Consider the following 23,540-nt stretch of genomic DNA (forward strand, 5'->3'; position numbering starts at 1 on the left):
AAGCAAACCCTCATCATAATCCTCACCCTATAGTAAGTACATGTAGTTAATTATTATTACTCAGTACTTAAATTTATTAACACTGTAACACAGACACCTTAAAATAAAGTGTAACCGAAAATTGCTTCTCTCTTATCTACAAGGACACAATTAAGCAAATAAATAAATAAAAACAAAACACTACAGATAACAAAATTTACTGTAGAGTCTACTGATCATCTTTTGAACCTCATTAGCACAATATATCCACAATATGTAAGAATAAGTAAGAATAAATGTGTGCATTTGTGAGTTCATTCATAGTAAAATATTTAATTGATTGCCTTTCTGTGAACCAGCTCCAGGTCGGGAAATGAACTTGTAAATGTCTATAAATAATTGTATCATTAATGTGTTTTTGCATGTCAAGCAAACGGCGAAGATCCATATCACCAGCACCCAGCAGTGTGTCAGTGAAGAGTAACTGGTTTAAATATCATCCTCTGAACATCAAAGATGAAGGAATTCCATCTGAACACAGGTAAGATGTTTCTTTCTAAAATAATGCTGTTCATGAAGAGATGTATTATAGGTGTGTGTAATTAGCTAACAGAAAACTGACCTGCTGAAAGAGCTTTGTTCTACACTGGGTTGTCAACACTTAACAGCACTCACTTTGTCATTTCTACTCTATGCATTTCCAATTTAAGACCAGGATCGGTTTCTTCAGTATCCAGCCACCTGTCTATGAAAAGCAACTGCTCTATAGATCATCTTCTGAACTTCAAAGATGAAGGATTTTCATCTGAACACGAGTAAGATGTTTCTATCTCAAATAATGTTTCCATGAACAGATGTGTAGGTGTGTGTAATTAGCTAACAGAAAACTGACCTGCTAAAAGAGTTTTGTTCTTCACTGGGTTGTTAACACTTAACAGCACTCAATTTGTAATTTCTACTCCTTGCAGTTACAATTTAAGACCAGGATCAGTTTCTCCAGTACCCAGCCACCTGTCTATGAAAAGCAACTCCTCTATGGATCATCCTCTGAACTTCAAAGATGGCAAAATGCAACTTAGCAGCAGGTAAAATATGCATCTTGAAACGTATAGTAAGAACAATCCAATATTAACAGCAAGTAAAATATTCATGAGTAGAGCAGTTTGCGCATTTTCAGTAATGCAATTATATTCATAGTGTGACATTTTGTTCTATAATTTAAAAATATTTGTATTTGTTGTATTACAAGTTTAGCCCAGAACACTTTACTACTGTAAAAAATAAATATTAATTTTATTAACATTTCCATAAGCTTAAACACAAAATGTACAGTATTTTATATCTATTTTAGTACTCAAATTATGTTCTTATTTTGCTTTTCATTGGCATGAACATACATTGGGGCGTCAAAAGTTTGGAAAACAGTTTTTGAAAAGGTCTCTTATAGGGTTGTGTCCGAGTCCACCATTGTTGAGTCAGAGTTGAGACCAAGTCCTTAATCCATGAAGTCCATGTCCAAAGGGGGCTGAGTCATTGACATCCGAATCCGCATATAGTCCGGCCGAGACCTGAAAGATTTATATGACTTGAAATTGCAATTGTAAACTCAACACTAAACCTTTAAATGAATATTTTAACCTTCACAAAACGTGACAATATACAGTTGCAGACATAAGTTTACATACACCTTGCAAAATCTGCAAGGTGATGCTCTTCATGATGCTCAAGATATTAAGAGCCAGGGGTAAACTTATGAACAAAATGATGGTGTGAATTTTTCTTATATTTTCATTCAGAGAAACATGTAAATATCTTATTTCAAGACTCAAGATTTATCTCTGAAGGGCAGTACTAAATGAAAAAAGTTGGTAACACTTGTTGCTTATTAGCATGCATATTAGTAGGATATTAGCTGTTTACTAATACTTATAAAGCACATATTAAAGGGTTAGTTCACCCAAAAGTTAAAATTCTGTCATTAATTATTCACCCTCATGTCATTCCACACCTGTAAGACCTTCGTTCATCTTCAGAACACAAATTAAGATATGTTTGATAAAATCTGATGGCTTAGTAAGGCCTGCATTGCCAGCAAGATCATTTCTTTTTTCAATGCCCAGAAAGCTACTAAAAACATAATTGAAAACACAGTTCATGTGAGAACAGTGGTTCAACCTTAATATTATAAAGCTTCAAGAATACTTTTTTTATTGGCTGAACTAACCCTTTAATGCCTTATTCTGCATGATCATATTCTACATCCCTTAATCCTACCCAATACCTAAACTTAACAACTACCCTAGTCTAAAGTGTGACCAAAATGTTGTCCTCGGTGTGAAAAAAAGGATCTCAAAAGCAGTCACTGCTGGAAAGGGTTCAGGTACTGTATGCAGAAGATGTTAGGGGCCTCATTTATAAATGTATAGGGGCCTCACCTGCAGTAATCTGACAAGGAATAGAGAGTGCGTCTGTTCAGACCCTGATGTGGCACTAAGAACTTTTCCACATCAAAGACCGTTTTTATAAATATGAGCGTTGGCGTGGATTTAAACCTATGCACACTCTAAGATCAAATCTGTGGGTACACATGCTTTTTAATGAGGCCCTAGAAAACCAAAAGAATTTGTGGGACCTGGATGATTTTTCTGAAGAATGTTGGTCAGTTTAACAAGGAACTCATGAACAACCATCACAAAACAAAAAAAGTCATGCATCATCCAGGTAATGACACACAGTATTAAGAATCAAGCTTAAAGAATAGCACTTTTTACAATACAGATTGTTTTACAGCAGCCCTTGGAAAAAATTATTATTGAGCTAAAGTATGTTTTTTTTAATTAAATCACTTCCATTGTAAAAATCATTAATTATTAACTTAGGGGCCCCTTACATGACACCCTTTTAACTGAAAACAGAAGACTTTTAATGTGTTCTTGCCGTTCATTTACATGTTTAGTCTATTGGTAAGCGCATTTGAATGTGAATGTGTGCAGACGCTTAGCCTTTCTTTACAAAGTGACATCACCAAATTACTTGTCTGGCCCACGTAATACAGAATTATTAGTTGTTTCTGTGGATCCATGTGAACGGGAATCATTTTGATAACATTTTATCTTTACATAGGAAAGAAAAGGGAAAGAGGCATTCGCAGGGGATAGTTTAGTTGACACTTAAGGCTTGTTGTCATGTCTAGGCGCAGGTCTTTCATCTCATCTGGATACAGCCTGGATCTGGCAGGCTACGGCAAACCTCGGGATAAACAGAGAGAGACTAATATTAACGTAAACGCCATTCTTCTTATGATGTAACGAGTACATCAGGCGTTATCATAAGTGTTCCCGGTTCCATCTGACCTAATCTATGCAGCCAAACAATTTACATGATTTAAAGTCCCTGTAAAGTCAATTCTGAGAATTCTTTCTAAACACTTTATAAATGTTACAAATGTATTGCTGAAACACATTACAAAGTCTGTGAATTGTGTAATGCTTAATTGTTAAGTTAGAGCGTTAAACAGTTTTTCACCAAGTCTCTGCTGAGGATTTTTTGGGCGGAGCTATAACGGGGGTCTAGTGAAGCACATCGTCCCCCGAGCATAGCCCCGCCCCTAACACTATATAAATGTCGATGACGCACCGAGCGCGGCGCCGCCTCTACAGCGGTTCACTCGCTCAATCTCGAGTGTCATTACAGTCATACAGCTCTTTGCACATTTAGCTAGTAATACCTTCGCCACGCAAATGCATATTACATGGTTGTTTTAATATACAATATGCTTGGTCTCCTTATTTAAATGTCCTAAAACGATGATATGAAGGATTCTAAAGTGATCGTTCTACACCGGATAATTTTACAAACTTTCATCAGACAGCTAGGATTCACTGATAATCCGCTGTTTTTGGTGAATGTGACTGAACAGACCTCAGCCCCCCCCGTCCCGCCTCGGCCTTCTTACCGTCCCGACGATAACCGATGATGTGGCCGAACAGATCCGCTCGCGTCCCGGCCTTCATCCTCCCGTCTCGCGGCACCGTCATTTGTCGACTCGACAACAGTCGGCAGTACGTGCCCAATGAGTGTAAATTGTCGTGTGAGCTTATGTTATAATTAGTAGGTAGTCCACAGTAACTCTACTAAAATGTGCAACCCTCTAACGTGATTCTTTTGTTTATATGCATCAGTATGTTTGAGGTTTGACTCATTAGACAAGTCAGTTGAGACGGCAGCTCTCGCGAGTGGGTGTGGTTTCAGCGCCGACAGCGGACACGCCCCCAGCGTTTGAGAGCAGAGAGCGCTGCCTATTTTTTCGAGATTTTGATAACTTATTTCATTTACTTGCAGATTTTTTTAATCATTCAAATTTGGCTGGGTGGTTAATAACACATTTTTCTGTGGCGTGACAAACTCAGAACACATACTTTAAAATGACTTTACAGGGACTTTAAATGATATAAGATAATGTGTTATGTGTATGCCAGGTTAAAGAGATGTGTTTTTAGTCTAGATTTAAACTGACAGAGTGTGTCTGCTTCCCGAACAATGCTAGGAAGATTGTTCCAGAGTTTAGCTGCCAAATAGGAGAAGGATCTACCGCCTGCAGTTGATTTTGATATTCTAGGTATTATCATCTGGCCTGAATTCTGAGATTGCAATAAACGTGAATGATTATAAGCCTTTAAGAGCTCGCTCAGGTACTACATCTATACATCTATACGATGTTTAACAGGAAGCCAATGCAGTGTTGACAGAACTGGGCTAAATGGTCATACTTCCTAGTTCTAGTAAGAACTCTAGCTGCTGCATTTTGGACCAGCTGTAGTTTGTTTATTAGGCATGCAGGGCAACCACCCAGTAGAGCATTACAGTAATCTAGCCTTGAGGTCATGAACGCATGAACTGCTCCACATGTTAGTTTATCAAAAGTAGTTGTCAACAAAGCCACAAATACAGCAAGACATCAACAAAACTGTTGATGTTTTTCAGTAAATGCAGGATTGCAACATTTAACAGGACTGCAATTGTAACAAATTTTGGTCATGTTAGAACTATTTAATATCCACTACATCCATATTGTTCAGAACAGTTAATTAACTCTCCTTGCTGTTTTCCTTGGTCTGAACCTAGGCATGCTGTGAACAGAGAATGTACAGGGCCTACTGAGTAAAATGGATCCCTAGATTGAGAGGCAAAAACAAATTATTGGAAGAAAATAAACTATTTTGATGTCCTTAATAAGCTGGACACTTTTTGATGGTGTCAGGGGCAATTGTAACGCAGTGTTGCATGCACCTACATGTTGAAGGTGTCCACTGAAGGTGTGTCAAAGAACCCAAGTGCAGTCTATTAATAGAAAGTAGCCAAACACAATCCAAAGCAGGCATGACATGACATCACACCTGTTTTTCACACGTCACTCAAACACAGAACCAGGAAACATGAAACATGAGTTCAGAGAAACTGAAGTGTAGTTGATCTGTTGTGTGTTTGTGTCTCTGTATTCATGCAGTAAAATGGCAGAAGGCAGAATTTCAGTGGATCAGGATGAGCTCGGGTGTCCATTGTGTCTGGATCTCCTGAAGGATCCAGTGGCCATTCCCTGAGGACACAGTTACTGTAAGAGCTGTATTACAGGCTTCTGGGATCAGGAGGATCAGAAGAGAGTCTACATCTGCCCTCAGTGCAGACAGTCCTTCAGTCCAAGACCTGCTTTATATAAAAGCACCATGCTGGCTGAAGTGGTGGAGAAACTGAAGAAGAGAAAACGTTCTGCTGACTGTTACACTGGAGCTGGAGATGTGCAGTGTGACGTCTGTACTGGAAGAAAACACAAAGCCGTCAAGACCTGTCTGGTGTGTCTGGAGTCTTACTGTCAGAATCATCTTGATCAACATGAGAGTTTGTTAAAAAGAAAGAGACACAATTTGACTGAAGCCACTGGACGACTGCAGGAGATGATCTGCCCGAAACACGACAAGATCCTTGAGGTTTTCTGCCGCACTGATCAGAAGTGTATATGTGTGCTGTGTACGATGGATGAACATAAAAACCATGACACTGTATCAGCTGCAGCACAGAGGACAGAGAAACAGGTATGAACTTACAGAGGTCCCATTATCCTCATTTACAGGTTCAAAAAGGAATCATCATCAGCAATCATCATTTACTCATGTTATTTCAAACTGGTGTGTATTTCTTTTCTTTCTTTCTTTCTTTTATCGAAGAACACTAAATAAGGTATTATAGGGGAATGTCTCATCTGTCCGTTTATTGAAAGTCAATAAGATCCAAAAGTTTCAATCTTCAAAAAGGTCATTAGGTAGCATAAAAGAAACCCCTACAGCTCTAAAGGGTGTTTCTCAAACAGAAGGCTGTATCCTACTGAGATTGCGCCCTTCCTAGTCCAGTCCTTCTGAGACTTGTAGACTAGTGTCCTCCTCAGCAATTAAACACTAGAACAGTGGTCTCAAACTCAAATTGGTGGGGGGCCATTTCTGTGATTGACACCTCATAGGATGGCCATATTAACATTCAAGCGCAAGAAAGCGCAACATTTCAGAAAATTTACTTTGCATTATTTCTCATTTACTTTAAATTTCATTAGGCCTACTAAACTATTTTTTATACCTATACTATAAATATCTTATTTACCATACTAAATGTAAACAGCAGTGTCTCTCTCATTGTTACAGAGTGTAATATAATTATATAAAACTATTAGGCTACTTATAATACTACTAATATACTAATATAATACTACTAATATAATACTGTTAATTGCAAAAGTCTTATGCAACTTCTCACATCCAACAAGGTGCATGGAATAAAAAAAAAAATTGTAATTTAGGAACAAAACCAGCAACACTTGTGGCGTCAGAAACGTCTCAGGTTACGTATGTAATCATGGTTCCCTGAGAACAGGGAACGAGACTCTGCACTGACAGCGCTATGGGGAACATCCTCCGTGACCCGTGCTCGAAATGCCAAAAATCACAACACTCCAATCCTATTGGCCGGTGACAGCCTATCACGTCAAACGGCGCAAACCGTGACGTATAAAGGGAGCGCCTGGGGAAACAGCCGACATCTTTTTGTCTTTGAGCGACTGTAGCAGGCATCCCGCAGCATGGCATGAAAGTCTCGTTCCCTGTTCTCAGGGAACCATGGTTACATACGTAACCTGAGACGTTCCCTTTCGAAAGGGAACTTCTACTCTGCGCTGACAGCGCTATGGGGAACGATATACCCACGCCGCCATGCTAGAGGAGAATGCCAGTACAAAGTCTGGACACACATCCGGCAGTTCCAGGGAAAAACGGGGGGCAGAACTCCGAGGCTGTGAGTGACAGCATTCCCTACGGCCAACCCCAGCAGGCACGTGGCATCAGCTCGTGGCAGTGTTATCAGGGTTCAGGCTGAACAGGCCGACTACACAGGAGGTCATAGTCAACCCGAGACCCGGCCAGCCGGCAAAACCATCTTTTTTTTTTTTTGCTGTCAAAGGTCAGCATGCTCCACAGGAGGCCTTTACGGCCTACCTGTCACACGCAACATCAGCCAGCGGCCACTAAAGTTCTAGGAGCAAAAAATAGAACCCGTTAAATAGACAGGTAAATATTTTAGCTCGACTAGAGCTAAAGGGAATAAACGCACACATACTCAGTAAAAACATCTTTAACTCTCAGCGAGAGGAGTACCAAGCTAAACTCAGACATGCTAGCAAAGGAAGGCCTGAAAGCGGCCTGTAACCTTAAAGCGCGCGGCGATAGCTAGTGCATTTAACAACACCCAAGGGGTATGAGACATACAGAAACCCAAAAAGCTGTGCCAACATGCTGGGTTAAAACATGAAAGGAAGCCCAAAGGGGGCCAACGACTTCCATAAACATCTGGCAACAACAGAGTAACGTATGACTCAAACATGGAATGATGCCCGTACACGACCAGCGTAGCTGGGCCAACAGGAAGCTATAAGAGAGGCCTGGAACGGCCTGCTACTTAAAGAACCATGTGGCACCAGCCCGTGGCCATGACAGGGCCCTAGCTACAAGGAAGGGCCAGTATAACCTAAAATGACAAATTTAAGGGAACTAGCTGCACAACCTGAGCCTAGGCATACACATTCCAGCAGGCAATGTTAATTATGCTAAACAGCGTGAGCGTAACCAGCATCGTAGACCAACAGCGCTGTATCCAAACAAGCTGCATAACAGAGAGGCTAAAAACAAATAGCCAACAATCAAACAGCAATGAACCCCAGATGCTGTGGTGCAAACGACCGGGAGAGGTCGGGCAAACAAAATTCCCTACACTCATCCTGAGTGTGCAATCCACAGTGTTGGGCACGTTACTTTAAAAAAGTAATTAGTTATAGTTACTAGTTACTTCTCACAAATAGTAACGGAGTTAGTAACTGAGTTACATCATTATAAAAGTAACTAATTACCAGGGAAATTAACTATTCCGTTACTTTAAAAAAAAATTTAAAATAAAAATAAGCCAAATAAATTGAATGCGCCCAATATTACATATAAGTCTAAGAATAAATTATTCTTGATGCGACTCCTGACTCATGATCCGCTCTTGCTCACGACATGAAATTTATCTGTACTATGCGTTGGTAGCCATTAAAGAAAACGTAGTTTCATATTTATGTTTAAATAGTCCTATGTTATGTTTTAAATCCATTTATACGATTATGAAAAGTGAACAGCGTGAGTAAGATGCATCATAAGATGCGCAAATATATCTGGAGACATGGAGTGGGTCAGACATGATTTTAAACACTTCATTAAGTTTTGTTTTATAGAAAGCCTCTCTTTAAAGTGAATTTCGTTTTGTAAAAATTGTATCTTAATTTTAATCAATGTTTCATCAACCAATTGCTTTGATTTAATATATAACAAGCAAATATAGCAGACAATAAAATCATGACATGGATGCGCGAAAATGAAGTAATTAAACACGGAAAGAAAGAGGCTACTCTGATTATATAGCCTAATCCGAATTAAATGTGCATTATCTCTCTAGGCGCGTCCATATGAGCAGATGATCAGCAATGAGAATCAGCAATGTCAACTTCATCTTTGCAGCCGACACTGATTCAGAAAACATTACTTTATTAATAAACAATTAAAATGTCTCCTTGCTGTTTTTGTCACACTCATAATCATTACCTTTGCCGGTTCTTTATGGCAATTATGCGTGCCCTTGAGTGCTATATAGCCTATATTATGTAAACGCTCCTTATTATGGTTTCTCTCCAGTATTTAAGAAATTAAATTAATATAAATGTGATTAGTCAACTAATAGCTTAAATGGACAACTACTAGTCGACTAGAAAAAAACTCATTTCACATATTTTCGATCAAGCATCAAAAGGGTATTCTGGTTTGAGCTTGCGCTTCGCGCGCATGCTCTGACGGACACACACAGCGCATCATACATTATCATCAGTTTAAAATTATATTTGTGTATGACTAACCGCAGCACACACCAGAGAAAAAACTTTGCAGGTCCTATGGCTGAGAGAGAGCTTACTCGGATGAAAACCGCTTCAGTGAGCTCAATTATAGTAACGCGGCATTTTTTTTGTCAGTAAGGCTAACGGCGTTGTAACGGGAGAAAAAGTAATTCGTTTGATTACTCGTTACTGAAAAAAAGTAACGGCGTTAGTAACGCGCGTTATTTAGAACGCCGTTATTCCCATCACTGGCAATCCAACAGGTGATGCACTCAGTGAAACACAAACCCTACCCGGGGGAGTACAACAACAACACCGTATTCATAGATAGAGGCCGGTTAAAGCCTGCTATCACAGAAAACAGGTGTAACCTGTGGCAGCACAAGCACGCTCACATAACACGCCTGCATAAACATATGAAGGGGAAATATGGGCAAAAACGGCCAGCAACTTCCTCAGAAGGAGGCCAGAACTAGAAACTATACAACCGCAGGGGGATAGTCATAACAGGGGGATGTAAACAAACACACACCTAACCTAGTTCTAGCCTAAGGACTGTATGAAGACCAAGCTACACTCGGGCTACAAATTCCCAAACACACGGAGAAAGCAGCGCGAGCGACAGCATTAGGTGGCCGAAAAACCGGCCAACACATAAACAACTGAAATAGAGAAAGCTAGTTCTAGCTATACACAGTATCAGCCGAGAAACTACACCAACGCTAAACAACAAAGCGGCCATAAAGGGCCTGCTAGTAACAGTCAGCCTAACATACAGTTATTTGCCCAAATAACCCCTTAAAAACATGAACAGATGACAGCTATATGCACGGGAGGCTATACAGGAAAAGCAAGGTCTATATTGAGAATAAAAATGGACCTGGCTTACCTCCTGCGGCCCGTAGAATGCAGATTCCTCCCCGATTCATCACGGAGGGGAAAATCCAAAGTTCCATAAGCCCAAAAGCACTTTCACTATCAAGCCAGACGGCGGGCCGTCAGAAATATATTCATCATAGGCCCACAACATCAGCCCGACTGTAAAACCCGCAGCATATAGATGTCAACAAACGCTCCCGGAGGCGAAGGAAGAGCGAGGGCGAGAAAAAAGCCCTCGCGAGAGAGGAGATCGATTACCGGCGCTGCTGGCGCCGTTCCTCGATCACCTCCCTCAGATCTTGCTTCTTCCTTCTGGCGCCTCGCCGTCTCTGCGACTTACTCCAAGGAGGAGGAGGCGCACGAGCGGCAACACTTTCTCTCTGGGCCTGCCTCTGAGCCTCGGCTCAAGACGGCCCGGGACCTCCCGGCTGTCTGGGCCCAGAGCTGGATCTGAGTGGGATGCAAGATCTAAACGCCGCGGAGCGCGTCTTCGCCTCCCTGAACTTCTCAACCACCGCCTGCACGGAGGTGCCAAAATGTTCAGTGGGCGAAACCGGGGCATCGAGGAGAAAGCGTTTCTCTTTCTCCCCGATGTCCGCGCAGTTGAGCCACAGATGTCGCTCCGTGTCGCTTTCGAAAGGGAACTTGAGGGGTCAGAAATAAACAAAAAACTGGAGCTATATAGGGGGAGAGTGGGGTAAAGTGAGACACTTTTTACATTTGCTCCCCTCTAAGCGAGCTAAAATGATATATCAGTAAAATTTACACATTTCCCATTAATTCAGGATGTTTCCTAGCCATAGAAATGATCAGAATGTATTCAGGACGAAGGTCAGTGAAAATATGATTGTTTTAAAAAAAGTCGTCTTGTGTCTCACTTTACCCCAGCTTAGGGGTAAACCGAGACAGACCAGAGAAATCAAGGGGGTAAACTGATCCACTTACTTTTTCCACTCTGAAACTACCATAACAACACTTGTTGTAACAGTTTGAATCCTGACAGCTAGCTTGACAACCACACATTCCAGAACTAATGTCGGACTAGTAACAGAATCATGGGGATTGGTCAATTAAGCAATTTTTTTTTCTAAACACTTTTCTAACTCTGAACAAAATCAAATACAACATAATATAATTCAAAATATTTTAATTAACATTCAAATGACAGATAGAACCAGTTAGATCAGAGCACAGTCTGGGGGTCAGAACACCTGATGCGATTGCTCAGTCAGTGCGGTTCATTTGAACATATGTGAACGCTGCCCTAAAAAGGACAGAATCCTCACGCATGTCGGTTTTTCTTGTCATAGTCGCGAGTTTGCCCATCACAGGCATCAGACGCTCGTCTCGTTTGTGTGGGTGGATTCCTGCCGCTGTTTTGACTACTTTACACATTTTATGAGCTCTTCACGAGTTCCCAGCTGGCCAAAGTACCATCACACACAGGCTACGCACTGCTATGCACACACAATGAGCGCATTTACCTCAGCACACAGCATTGTTTGGGATTTTTGTTAAGTTCCGGTTCAAAATAGGCAATACGTCATAAAATCTGACCAATCACATTGTGAATGTATCCCTATGCCTCAAGGTTCGGTATCTTTTGGTTCGGTGATAAAATTGCCAATCTGAACGCTAATTGGACCAGGACTAAATGTTTTTTTTTTTCTTATTTGGTCCGGACCAAATTAACCAACCAAATCGAACTACAAGTGTGAACGCACCCTTAGAGCCAGCTAGTGTCTGGAGGTCAGAGCAAAGCACAATCAGAACCAGCTAGAACAGCCTGGGACTCAGAACACAGGACTAGACCCACCTGTATTAGAACATCAACCTACTGTCATACTCTACAACTAGGCCTACTCTACACTCCAGCCCTGAAGGTTACAGGGAAAGATGAGGAGTTGCTCTCTCCATCTCTCCAGGCCTTTTAGGTTGAGGCAGCTTCTTCACTATATCACTTTTAGGAACATGTGCCACATCATTCTCCTCGAGGGGTGTTTTGCCCCAGAGGTTGTCTTCCTGATGTTTTGCCTTGGCAGGATGGCTTTTCTACAATGTTTATGACATTAAAAATAAAACATATGCAATGTAATATTACATTAAAATATTTTTAAGACTAAATTTAACTTGTGCCTCATGTCTCACTTTACCCCAAAGCATTTGTCTCACTTTACCCCACCACTACATTTTAGAAAAAAACTATCTCTCTTAGCAATTCAGGCTAATCTTCAGCTAGCATCATCACATGGTTTTATATGTTGATAGTTCATCAACATGTATGATATAAGTTTTTCTACCTGAATCAGTCTGCTTTGGCACAACAGTTGATTAAGTTGACCGCAAGAAAATTTACTTTTACATGCAAAAACAATATTTTTGTGAAAAAAACATGCTTAGCACAGCACCATGAGGTCCTCTCCTTCATGGCCAAGGGGAAATGTGAGGGGCTTGAAAACATAATTGTCACATAACCACAAATGTGTTCCGTTGCAGAGATACAGGGGGTGTCTCACATTACCCGATGTCTCACATTACCCCACTCTCCCCTATATCAACTTTATTTTGCTAAAAAAATAAAAATCTCTCATTGTTACATAAATTAGTTTTTAACATTTAGTGGAAGTATTTACCTTTACTTCATGTTAGCTTAAATAACATTAAAATCTTGCACTGAACAACACTGTACAGAACAAATACAATCCTTGAATACATTTGTACACTCTTCTGTTTCTTGACATGGCTGCATCGGACGTGTTTCGGTGGTTTAAATCGACGCTCGTGACTTAAAGTCAAGTGCTTTTACTGTAATTTAGGCAAGCGAGCTCATAATCTTTTTCTTTGCATATCAGACAGGTACTAGAACAAGAGAATAATAATAATAATAATAAGCGAGCCGGACTATGTTTTATTTTTGAGATCAGTTGCAGGCCGGGTAGAGGGAAGGGCGGGCCGGCAGTTTGAGACCACTGCACTAGAATGAGACTGTCTAGTAAGTGTGCATAAATGTTTCATGAAAATACTATTAACTTAATTTTTTAGTGTCAAGTGATTAATTTACAGCAAACCAAAATATAACAGCTATGCTTTCATCACTGAAAACATTATGGGTGATTTAAGGCTGTGAAGGATACATTCGATGCATCCCTTCAAAACAGGCTGAATGAATGGCGTGAAACGAAGGCTTCCTTACAAGGGTCCTTTATATTGAGAAGGCCTTCAGTAACGTTTGATGACAGTCTTCCGTTTTCAGAAACACCCGTAAATAATATGATGGCATGTTTAGTCACGTGCCTGAGCCAGTGAGCTTTGATGTTATTGATGTGTTACCATATTTGATTTGGAAACTGGTATAGGAATGGAAGAATATCTATGATAAACAAATGTCTTCTTTTGTGTTATGCAAGAGAAAATAATAAAAGTGTGGACAGACATGAGGATGAATAAACAATGACACAATTTACATTCTATCCCTAAACTATCCCTAACTATCCCTAAAAAACTAGACATTGATGAAATAATGCTGACACTTATGAATGAACCTATAGCTTTATCATGAAAGATCTTTAACCCCTCAATCTCACCACTTTACTGATACCGGATTCATATCTGTTTACTTGATGATTTATGTGATGTTTCTCTTGTCATTGGTTTGTCCTTTAGCACCAGCTGAAGGAGACGCAGAGGTCGTTCCAGCAGAGGATCCAGCAGAGAGAGAAAGATCTTCAGCAGCTGAGAGAGGCTGTGGAGTCTCATAAGGTGAGTCTGGAGAAGAAGAGAAGTTTGAGAAGTCTCAGTCAGACTCACTGAAGCCACTGTGTGATTGTGATGTGTGTCCTAACAGTGCTCTGCACAGACAGCAGTGGAGGACAGTGAGAGGATCTTTACTGAGCTCATCCGCTCCATTGAGAGAAGCCGCTCTGAGGCCACACAGCGGATCAGAGATCAGGAAAAGACTGCAGTGAGTCGAGCTGAAGGACGACTGGAGCGACTGGAGCAGGAGATCAATGATCTGAGGAGGAGAGACACTGAGCTGGAGCAGCTTTCACACACACAGGATCACATCCATTTCCTGCAGGTAACAGAGTCTAGAAGAACAGGATCATAGTGGACTTGAGCAAGAGACTCACAGAGAAACATTTCATGAGAGCAGAATGAGCCGTTGACTGAAGTGTTGATCTGTGTGTTCGGTTATTATATAATCATCAGTCAGACTCTCATCTGATCATCTTCTTTTGAAAGAGACGCACTTACAAATGCAGTTCAACTCTGGAAATCTCTTAGGAAGAATCTCTTTTCTGAACGATATATTGAGCTTCCAGAGAGCAACAGCTCAAAACCTTACTAATATTTAAACTGTTTTACAACAATGTGAAATCCATGAACTTGATGGTACCAGTTTAATCCAGCTAGATTTCTAATCATCTATTTACTTATCTTTTTACAATGTTTGACTACACATTTTGAGCAATGTTTACCAAAATCAGATAATCTTCAAATTGAAAAACTTGGAATAAAAGTTCACATATAGTGTAAGTGTCAAACACAAGAACTTACATGCTCTAACATGATTTAATGAATATGAGAAGAATGAATCTGATGCTGTGAAAGTGCTGGATTGAGGAAAGTTGCTAAATATCAACAAGAGCTGCTCAAATCTGACAGTAGTGCAGGTTATTGGCTGAAGTGTGGAGGTGATGAGCTTTGATTTCTGTTTTCTGTAGAGTTTCCAGTCTCTCTCAGCTCCTCCTGAATCTACAGACGTAAATGATGATCCCTTCAGTTCTCTCTCCTCTTTTGATGGTGTGAGAGAATTTGTTTGTCAGCTGAGAGACAAACTGGAGGATTTCTGCAAAGAGGAGCTCAAGAAGATCTCTGACAGAGGTAAAGTCCTGGGGTCTCATTTATAAAACTGTGCGTAGGATCCCTACTAAAAGTGTACGTACGCTCAAAAGCTATATTCTGCGTACGCACAAAAAAAATTCAGATTTATAAAACCATGCGTACGCCAGAACCTGCGCACAAATCCCTTTATAAATCCCAGTCAGCGGAAGATTGTGCGTACGTGCATCTCCACCCTGTCTCCTCCCCGAAATCACCATATATGGAGCTTATGACGCCTAGTTTTACTATGCATAACCTCATCTGCATATCATTTCCATACATGTTCCCATCCACGAGACACCACGGTTAACACTGTCAAAGGTACAAGACATTGGAAAATATTAGATATGGACTATAAATGACATTTGTGCCACACATTATATTGATAAAGATCATCCAATATCCTCTTTATATCAAAATATCCATAAAAACAAAATTGTATAAAATACTTAAGATAAAGGTTTTAGAATAGAGCTGATTCATTCATTTCCACTGGCCAAATAGTATTTTAATAGTTTTAAACAATTCAGATCAAATTTATTTAGTTTTGCTGATAAGGTGAACACATCTTTTAGGAAGTTTATAGGCTATTTTTAGTGGAAACAGACTTATTTACTGCAGTGTAATCGTCTGTCTCGGCGTGTCACTGACAAAGTATTTTAAAAAGAAAACATGCAAATCTTACCTTTTTCCTCATATTATATACTTCAAATGGTAATTGTTTGAAGATCATTATTCACACGACATCAACACCTCATTATTGGACCTATTCAAACTGGACAACGGACCTTTCTGCCACCGAATCCAGCAGTGTCTTCCGTTATATCGAAGTTAAGAGTTGCATTGATCTTCGTTCTCGCTAAAATATTTTGTCATACCATCTGCAGTGTAGTTTAAAGAGGTATTATTGTGCTCCCAGCGCTCCTCACTGTCATTAAAATGGCGTGTCACAGGAAAAGTGATAGAAAGTAGCACATCTACTATCTCAATTCATATCACTTTTGTTTAACTTCTGCGTAATGTAATTTCAGCGCTTATCCGCAATAGTGAAGTGTAATATTAATGTAAATGCTTATCAAATGAAAATGTGTTTCCACGCAAGTTTATATCATTCATTTATTTATTTAAACTGTTATTGTGAACATGAACTGTATTTATGATTATGACTCATAATTAGGATTTAAAGTGGTTTTCCTTCATCTGCCGTCAGTCCCTCAGCTGACCATCGGTGTCGCCAAACTGCTCTGTCTCCAACATGTTCGTACGCACAGCTCAAAGTTTGCTTAAAGGTGCGCACATTCTCCCGTCAAGTTTGTTTTTATAGATCACAACTGTTGCATGGGAACTGGCGTACGCACGTTTCCAGCCCCGTTTTGAGCTTACGCACGCTTTATAAATAAGACCCCTGGAGATTCATCTGCTCTCAGAAATGATCCTCCATCATCTCATATCATGTAGAAGATCATATTAGAAATGTGTTAGGATCAGATGCAGGATCATTTTCTCTTGACATGATAATCACACTCTTCATGTCTGTTGATTTCCACAGTCACTTTCACCAACATTGTTCTCAGGACCAGGAACGACTTCCTACAATGTAAGTCACTAAGCAGAGGAACTCACTGAGTGTGTTCATGTTCTGAAGAGTTTTATAGTTGATCATGTAAATGATGATTTGCACAGGATATCTAGTAAACTGAATGAGACACTGCTAATATACAGTGGGTACGGAAAGTATTCAGACCCCCTTAAATTTTTCACACTTTTTGTTATATTGCAGCCATTTGCCAAAATCATTTAAGTTCATTTTTTTTCCTCATTAATGTACACACAGCACCCCATATTGACAGAAAAACACAGAATTGTTGACATTTTTGCAGATTTATTCGAAAAGAAAAACTGAAATATCACATGGTCCTAAGTATTCAGACCCTTTGCTCAGTATTTAGTCAAAGCACCCTTTTGATCTAATACAGCCATGAGTCTTTTTGGGAAAGATGCAACAAGTTTTTCACACCTGGATTTGGGGATCCTCTGCCATTCCTCCTTGCAGATCCTCTCCAGTTCTGTCAGGTTGGATGGTAAACGTTGGTGGACAGCCATTTGTAAGTCTCTCCAGAGATGCTCAATTGGGTTTAAGTCAGGGCTCTGGCTGGGCCATTCAAGAACAGTCACGGAGTTGTTGTGAAGCCACTCCTTCGTTATTTTAGCTGTGTGCTTAGGGTCATTGTCTTATTGGAACCCTGTACTTGGCCGCATTCATCTTTCCCTCGATTGCAACCAGTCGTCCTGTCCCTGCAGCTGAAAAACACCCCCACAGCATGATGCTGCCACCACCATGCTTCACTGTTAGGACTGTATTGGACAGGTGATGAGCAGTGCCTGGTTTTCTCCACACATACCGCTTAGAATTAAGGCCAAAAAGTTCTATCTTGGTCTCATCTGACCAGAGAATCTTATTTCTCACCATCTTGGAGTCCTTCAGGTGTTTTTTAGCAAACTCCATGCGGGCTTTCATGTGTCTTGCACTGAGGAGAGGCTTCCGTTGGGCCACTCTGCCATAAAGCCCTGACTGGTGGAGGGCTGCAGTGATGGTTGACTTTCTACAACTTTCTCCCATCTCCCGACTGCATCTCTGGAGTTCAGCCACAGTGGGTTCTTTACCTCTCTCACCAAGGCTCTTCTCCCCCGATAGCTCAGTTTGGCCGGACAGCCAGCTCTAGGAAGGGTTCTGGTCATCCCAAACGTCTTCCATTTAAGGATTATGGAGGCCACTGTGCTCTTAGGAACCTTAAGTGCAGCAGAATTTTTTTTGTAACCTTGGCCAGATCTGTGCCTTGCCACAATTCTATCTCTGAGCTCTTCAGGCAGTTCCTTTGACCTCATGATTCTCATTTGCTCTGACATGCACTGTGAGCTGTAAGGTCTTATATAGACAGGTGTGTGGCTTTCCTAATCAAGTCCAATCAGTATAATCAAACACAGCTGGACTCAAATGAAGGTGTAGAACCATCTCAAGGATGATCAGAAGAAATGGACAGCACCTGAGTTAAATATATGAGTGTCACAGCAAAGGGTCTGAATACTTAGGACCATGTGATATTTCAGTTTTTCTTTTTTAATAAATCTGCAAAAATGTCAACAATTCTGTGTTTTTCTGTCAAAAACTGTGTGCTGTGTGTACATTAATGAGGAAAAAAAATGAACTTAAATGATTTTAGCAAATAGCTGCAATATAACAAAGAGTGAAAAATTTAAGGGGGTCTGAATACTTTCCATACCCACTGTATATTGAACATCTACTGCATGTATAAATAAAATAATATTGTGAAATATCCCTGATGCAATGAGAGCTAGGTCAGATGATTAAATCAATTTTATTCCTTAATAAAATATGATCAAATAATAAATGATAAACATGAATTTTGAATGATACAATTTAAATTTAATAAAGGAAAATTATCATAACAAAATAACACAAACAGTTAGAAACCAACTTGTAATATCTATGAAATATTTGAAGTCAAAATCTAAGAAAGACATTAGTAAAAATCTTAATCAAAAGTTTAGTAAGATCTTAACAAAATCTAATTAATATGTTAATCAAAAATCTAAGTATATGTCTGTGTGAAATATTCTTGACTAAGGAAAAATTGATGAGATCTTGTCGCAAAGAGCAAAAATTGAGTCACGACACAGAGAATGTCAGATAGAGACTAATCATACAGGAAAAATAATGTCCTTATATACTATGAAAACTGGACACGTACACAAGTTCATGTCCCCAAGGCCAGTAAACCACAAAAAGGCATTAAGGCAAAATTTAGATATCAAAGTGTAGGCATCTCAGCATCTTGAAGGTACAAAGTACAGTTTAAATATTGTGCTAGACATCATGTGATGGAGAATTAAAGGTCTAGTTCCTCTTTTCTTGGAAACCCAATGCACTTGTGAAAATAAAGTTCTACTAAGTAGGTACTGTTTTGGACTTCATTCCAGCCATGTACATTTCTGCTTCTGCAGAAGTGGCTTTTAAAAATATCATCTCAGGTTACGCATGTAACCATGGTTCCCTGAGAACGGGGAACGAGACAATGTGTCTTAACGCATATGGGGAACACCTTTGTGTAAACCGGTGTTTGAAACGCTATCAAATTATGGCAATCATATTGGCCAGCGAACTATCTGTTACCAAAACAGAGTCTCTAAAGCACTAGCCTCCAGAGGAGGGATCCAGAAAGAGGGACTGCAAACTGGCAGTAACCAACTCAGACCGGATCGTAGAGACAGGCATCCTGGGGAGCAGGACTCAGCTAGCACTTTTGACCCTTGCAATTGAGGGGAGTAACTCTGCTCAACCTAGGATCTACAGAGCGCTTCTTAAATAAAGCACACTGGAGGCTGAATACTCTAGATAGGGTCCCCAATGTGAGACATACCTCCAGCTCCAACAGGAGCTGATATACCAAGGGAGTTCTTACTAAAAAGAACCTCTTAAACCCTTAAGATCAACTCAGGGGGCAAGGTATATGACAACCCACTCGAGAGAAGAGTACCTCACCCTTAAATACTGACCTACCAGGGAGGTCTCACGAGAGACCTTCAACCTTCCGATCAGACCTTGGGAGCGCAGTACTCTACCTCGCAGTACCCACTGGACTCAACCAGATGAGTATTGACCAAGCTCAATGCAAGTACCAGGGATGCTCTTAAAGAGCCTACACTCTGATATAACTCTAGGGAGTCAGAATAATAACTTAGCTGTAAGTGCTAAGGATTGCCTTCAAGGTGGCCTGCTCTAGGTCCAACTACTTGGTAGCAGATCTAAAACTCTAGGGCTAGTATCAGGGAGGCTCCACTGGAGCCTGATCTACCTGATAAATGGCCAAGGCCCGTTATCCCCTTTCCTTATGGTGTAAGTGCTAGATTAAATAGCAGCTAGGGTAGCAGACTATTGCTAAGTCTCCCTGGTGCTGTTGTCTCAGGTGGATAGGCCCCTTATAACTGTGTATAAGACATTATATTGTTGCTGTGGCCCCATTTCCCCCAGAACTATGTAGCTGGTACTCTGACTCTAGTCTTTTCTCCTGAGCCCCTTGAACTATGTTCAAGCTTGAGTGAAATGGTTGTAGCTTTTTTCATAAAGCTCCTGTTCCTTAAGGGTTCTGTACAGATCTTTCTGTTGTGGTGAAAAGGACGCACCCTGTGTTGTTCACGGTAGGAGGGATAGCACAAAACCCTGTTTTTCGGGGTTGTTTATGCTTTAGCACTGTTAGTTCTAATTACTGCCCTACACTATGTGAGCCCAGTAACTCTTTTAAATACTGCCACAGGTTAGCACCTGTATCTTCTGTAGTAGTAGGCCGATGTTTTTGCCTCCTTCAGATTACGGTGACTAGTTCTACTCCCTTTGCTTTAAGTGTAAAACTTGTTTTTACTGAGTATACTGCCTGTTGGAATGTTTAAGCTCAGGTTGAGTTTATTTATTTTAACCTCACTAGTTAGTTTGGTTCATAGATAGCTCCCTTTAGAGTTAGTACAACTTCCACAAGCTGACACTTGTGTTGTTGGAAGTAGAAGGCTTCATTTGGGCCTCTTTCAGAGCACAATAGCTTGTTATATTACAAGGCTTGTTGGTAAATGTGTAGTATAGAATTTGCTCATTTGGAGACTAATACTGCCATAGATTTATGCCGGTGATCTTTTGAGGTAGTAGGCCCGTTTTTGGGCCTCCCTCAGAGCATGGTGGTGTAATATTCTTTGTACTCTCCTTTCTTTAAGGGTATAAGGTGATTTTACTGAGTACATTGACTCTTGGAATGTATGGATGGAATTAAGCTCAGGTTGAGTTAAATTTGTTGACCTCTCTGTATAGTTTGGTTCTCATTTATGGCTCCCTTAGAGCTTAGGCACTGCCACTAGCTGTTGCCTGTGTCATTCTGAAGTCACAGGTCTCATTTGGACCTCCTTCAGAGCATGATGGCGTAACTTTGTACTCCTCTTGCTTAAAGAGTAAACAGTGTTTTTACTGAGTACACTGCTTGTTGGAATGTTGAGGTAGACTGATACGTGGGCACTCTACAGTCTTATCTGGCAGTTAAACTCGATTTCAATCAGAACAAGTTCCTATGTTTGTGGGCTCTTGCATTGTCAGCAATTGAGTTGTTTTAGGCGTTTGGCCTTCACAGGCCATCCTGTAAGCGTATCCCCCACATTTGGGTATATCTCAGCAGATTAAGCATGTAGTTTCACATGGCTTTCCTTTACAAGGCTGCGGTGAATTTGTCTACAGTGGGTAGAATTAGCCATTGTTGCAGGCTCTCCAGGAGCCTTCATGATTTTGTGACTACAGTATGATCTACCTGTTAGGTTGAGCTTAGTACTCCCCTCGGCTGGAGGGTTGTCCTTTATAGCACTTAGCTCCCAAAATCTGGTCAGGCCTATAAAAGGCCTCCCTTGTTTGGGTCTCATAAGAGTGCACAGCCTCCTCAGTGCATGGATAAACAAGCACTGAATAGATCCTAGGATTGAGCAGAATTTACTCCCTCACTTGTAAGGGTAAAAAGCGCTAAGCTGAGTCCCGCTCTCCAGGATGCCTGTCTCTGCGATCTGGTCTGAGTTGATTACTGGATTACTCACTTTTACTGGATATCTTCCCTGAAGATGTGACTTGAGACTCTGTGATCAGGTCTGTGGTTGTTGGCCAAGACTAGGTCATTGCTAGACCAGGTCGGCCTCCCTTTGAAATTAAATCAGTAACATTATTTCCTGCTACAGTAGTGGCCAAAAGTGATGTCCTGCCTAGGAATATTGGCATCTTCACCCGGTGGCAATCAGGGTCGAATTTCTTCCCCTGACAAGTGACTGGCTAGGATTCCTTCGGGTTCCCCTTGGCTACATTTCCTAAAAGGTACCCCCTTTTTTTTTTTTTTAAAGAAGCTGGGTATCAGAAGCGTTTGAGCGGCCTTGGTAGGCCTTCTGTGGAACTGTGTCACTGACAGCCTAAGTATGACCCGAGGGGGAGTGGCTCTCGTGATATGTCCCCTTTAAAACATGCTAGCAATGTTATATTACTAGCAAACCGTAAAAAATTATTTTTATCTAGTTACACTTATTGTTGAATCAACTTGATAGATCTTCGCTGAATTAAAGTATCAGTTTATTTTAAAAAGAATCGTACTGACCCCCAAACATTTGAATATTCAATGTTATAATAATAGGCCTAATTATAATAAACAGAATAATAACTAACATATATACTCAGGGAAGGCATTTAGAAAATGTTTGATAATGATAATGATAGGATATCACAGGATATCAGACAGATTGATAATTCCTGATTGTGATGTGTTTTATCTCCATCAGATTCCCATCAGCTCACTCTGGATCTGAACACAGTGAATAAACGCCTCCAGCTGTCTAAGAAGAATAGAGTGATTACACGCACTGGCACAGAGCTTCAGCCATATCCTGATCATCCAGACAGATTTGATGAATGTAATCCTCAGGTGTTGTGTAGAGAGAGTGTGTGTGGATGCTGTTACTGGGAGATTGAGTGGAGTGGTGTTGGTGTATTAATTTCAGTGTCATATAAGAGCATCAGGAGGAAGGAAGGGGATAATAAGTGTTGGTTTGGATCTAATGATCAGTCCTGGAGTTTGTTCTGCTCTTCCTCCAGTTACTCATTCAGTCACAATAACATAAAGATTGAACTCCCTGTAAAGTCGATCAGCAGTAGAATAGGAGTGTATGTGGATCGCAGTGCAGGAACTCTGTCCTTCTACAGCGTCTCTGGAGACACAATGAGCCTCATCCACACAGTCCAGACCACATTCACTCAACCGCTCTATCCTGGGTTTGGGGTTTATATTGTTGGATCATCAATGAAACTGTGTTGATGAATCAGAACAGACTTGATAAATTAGCTCATGATAAATTAGTAACAGTGAGATGTTATAGAGTCTCTTATTTTCTCTTAATTACATTAATACTACAGCTGAACTTCTGTCAGTGAAATAACGTCAGAATAAATGTAACTCTTTAGATTACAGCCTGCAAAGTACTGCGTCAGTAAAATTAATTCACAGCATAATTTCAGTAATTATAGAGTACCTATAGAGTATGTATGTTTAGGTATAAGGGCACAATATGTAAAGTTTGGAGAATAAAGGGGTAACAACCAGGAAAATTAACAAATTATTTATACTGTAAATATTTTAGAATGCTTATTACAATAAGTACACAGAAAAATCTCCAGAGTTAAATCAACTCTGCTCAGAGTACATATGGTCCCTCTCTAAATAGTTCTAAAATAACACTAAAGCAGAGTTAAAGTTAT

The 23,540-nt window shown here is 40.3% G+C and overlaps 1 pseudogene; it reads left to right on the plus strand.

Annotated features, from left to right (window-relative positions):
* The first annotated feature begins 680 nt into the window (after window positions 1-680).
* On the plus strand, window positions 681-23,236 carry LOC125246204 (annotated as a pseudogene).
* The last annotated feature ends 304 nt before the right edge of the window (window positions 23,237-23,540 follow it).

Source organism: Megalobrama amblycephala, linkage group LG14 (genome assembly GCF_018812025.1).
Source record: "Megalobrama amblycephala isolate DHTTF-2021 linkage group LG14, ASM1881202v1, whole genome shotgun sequence".
Lineage (NCBI taxonomy): Eukaryota > Metazoa > Chordata > Actinopteri > Cypriniformes > Xenocyprididae > Megalobrama > Megalobrama amblycephala.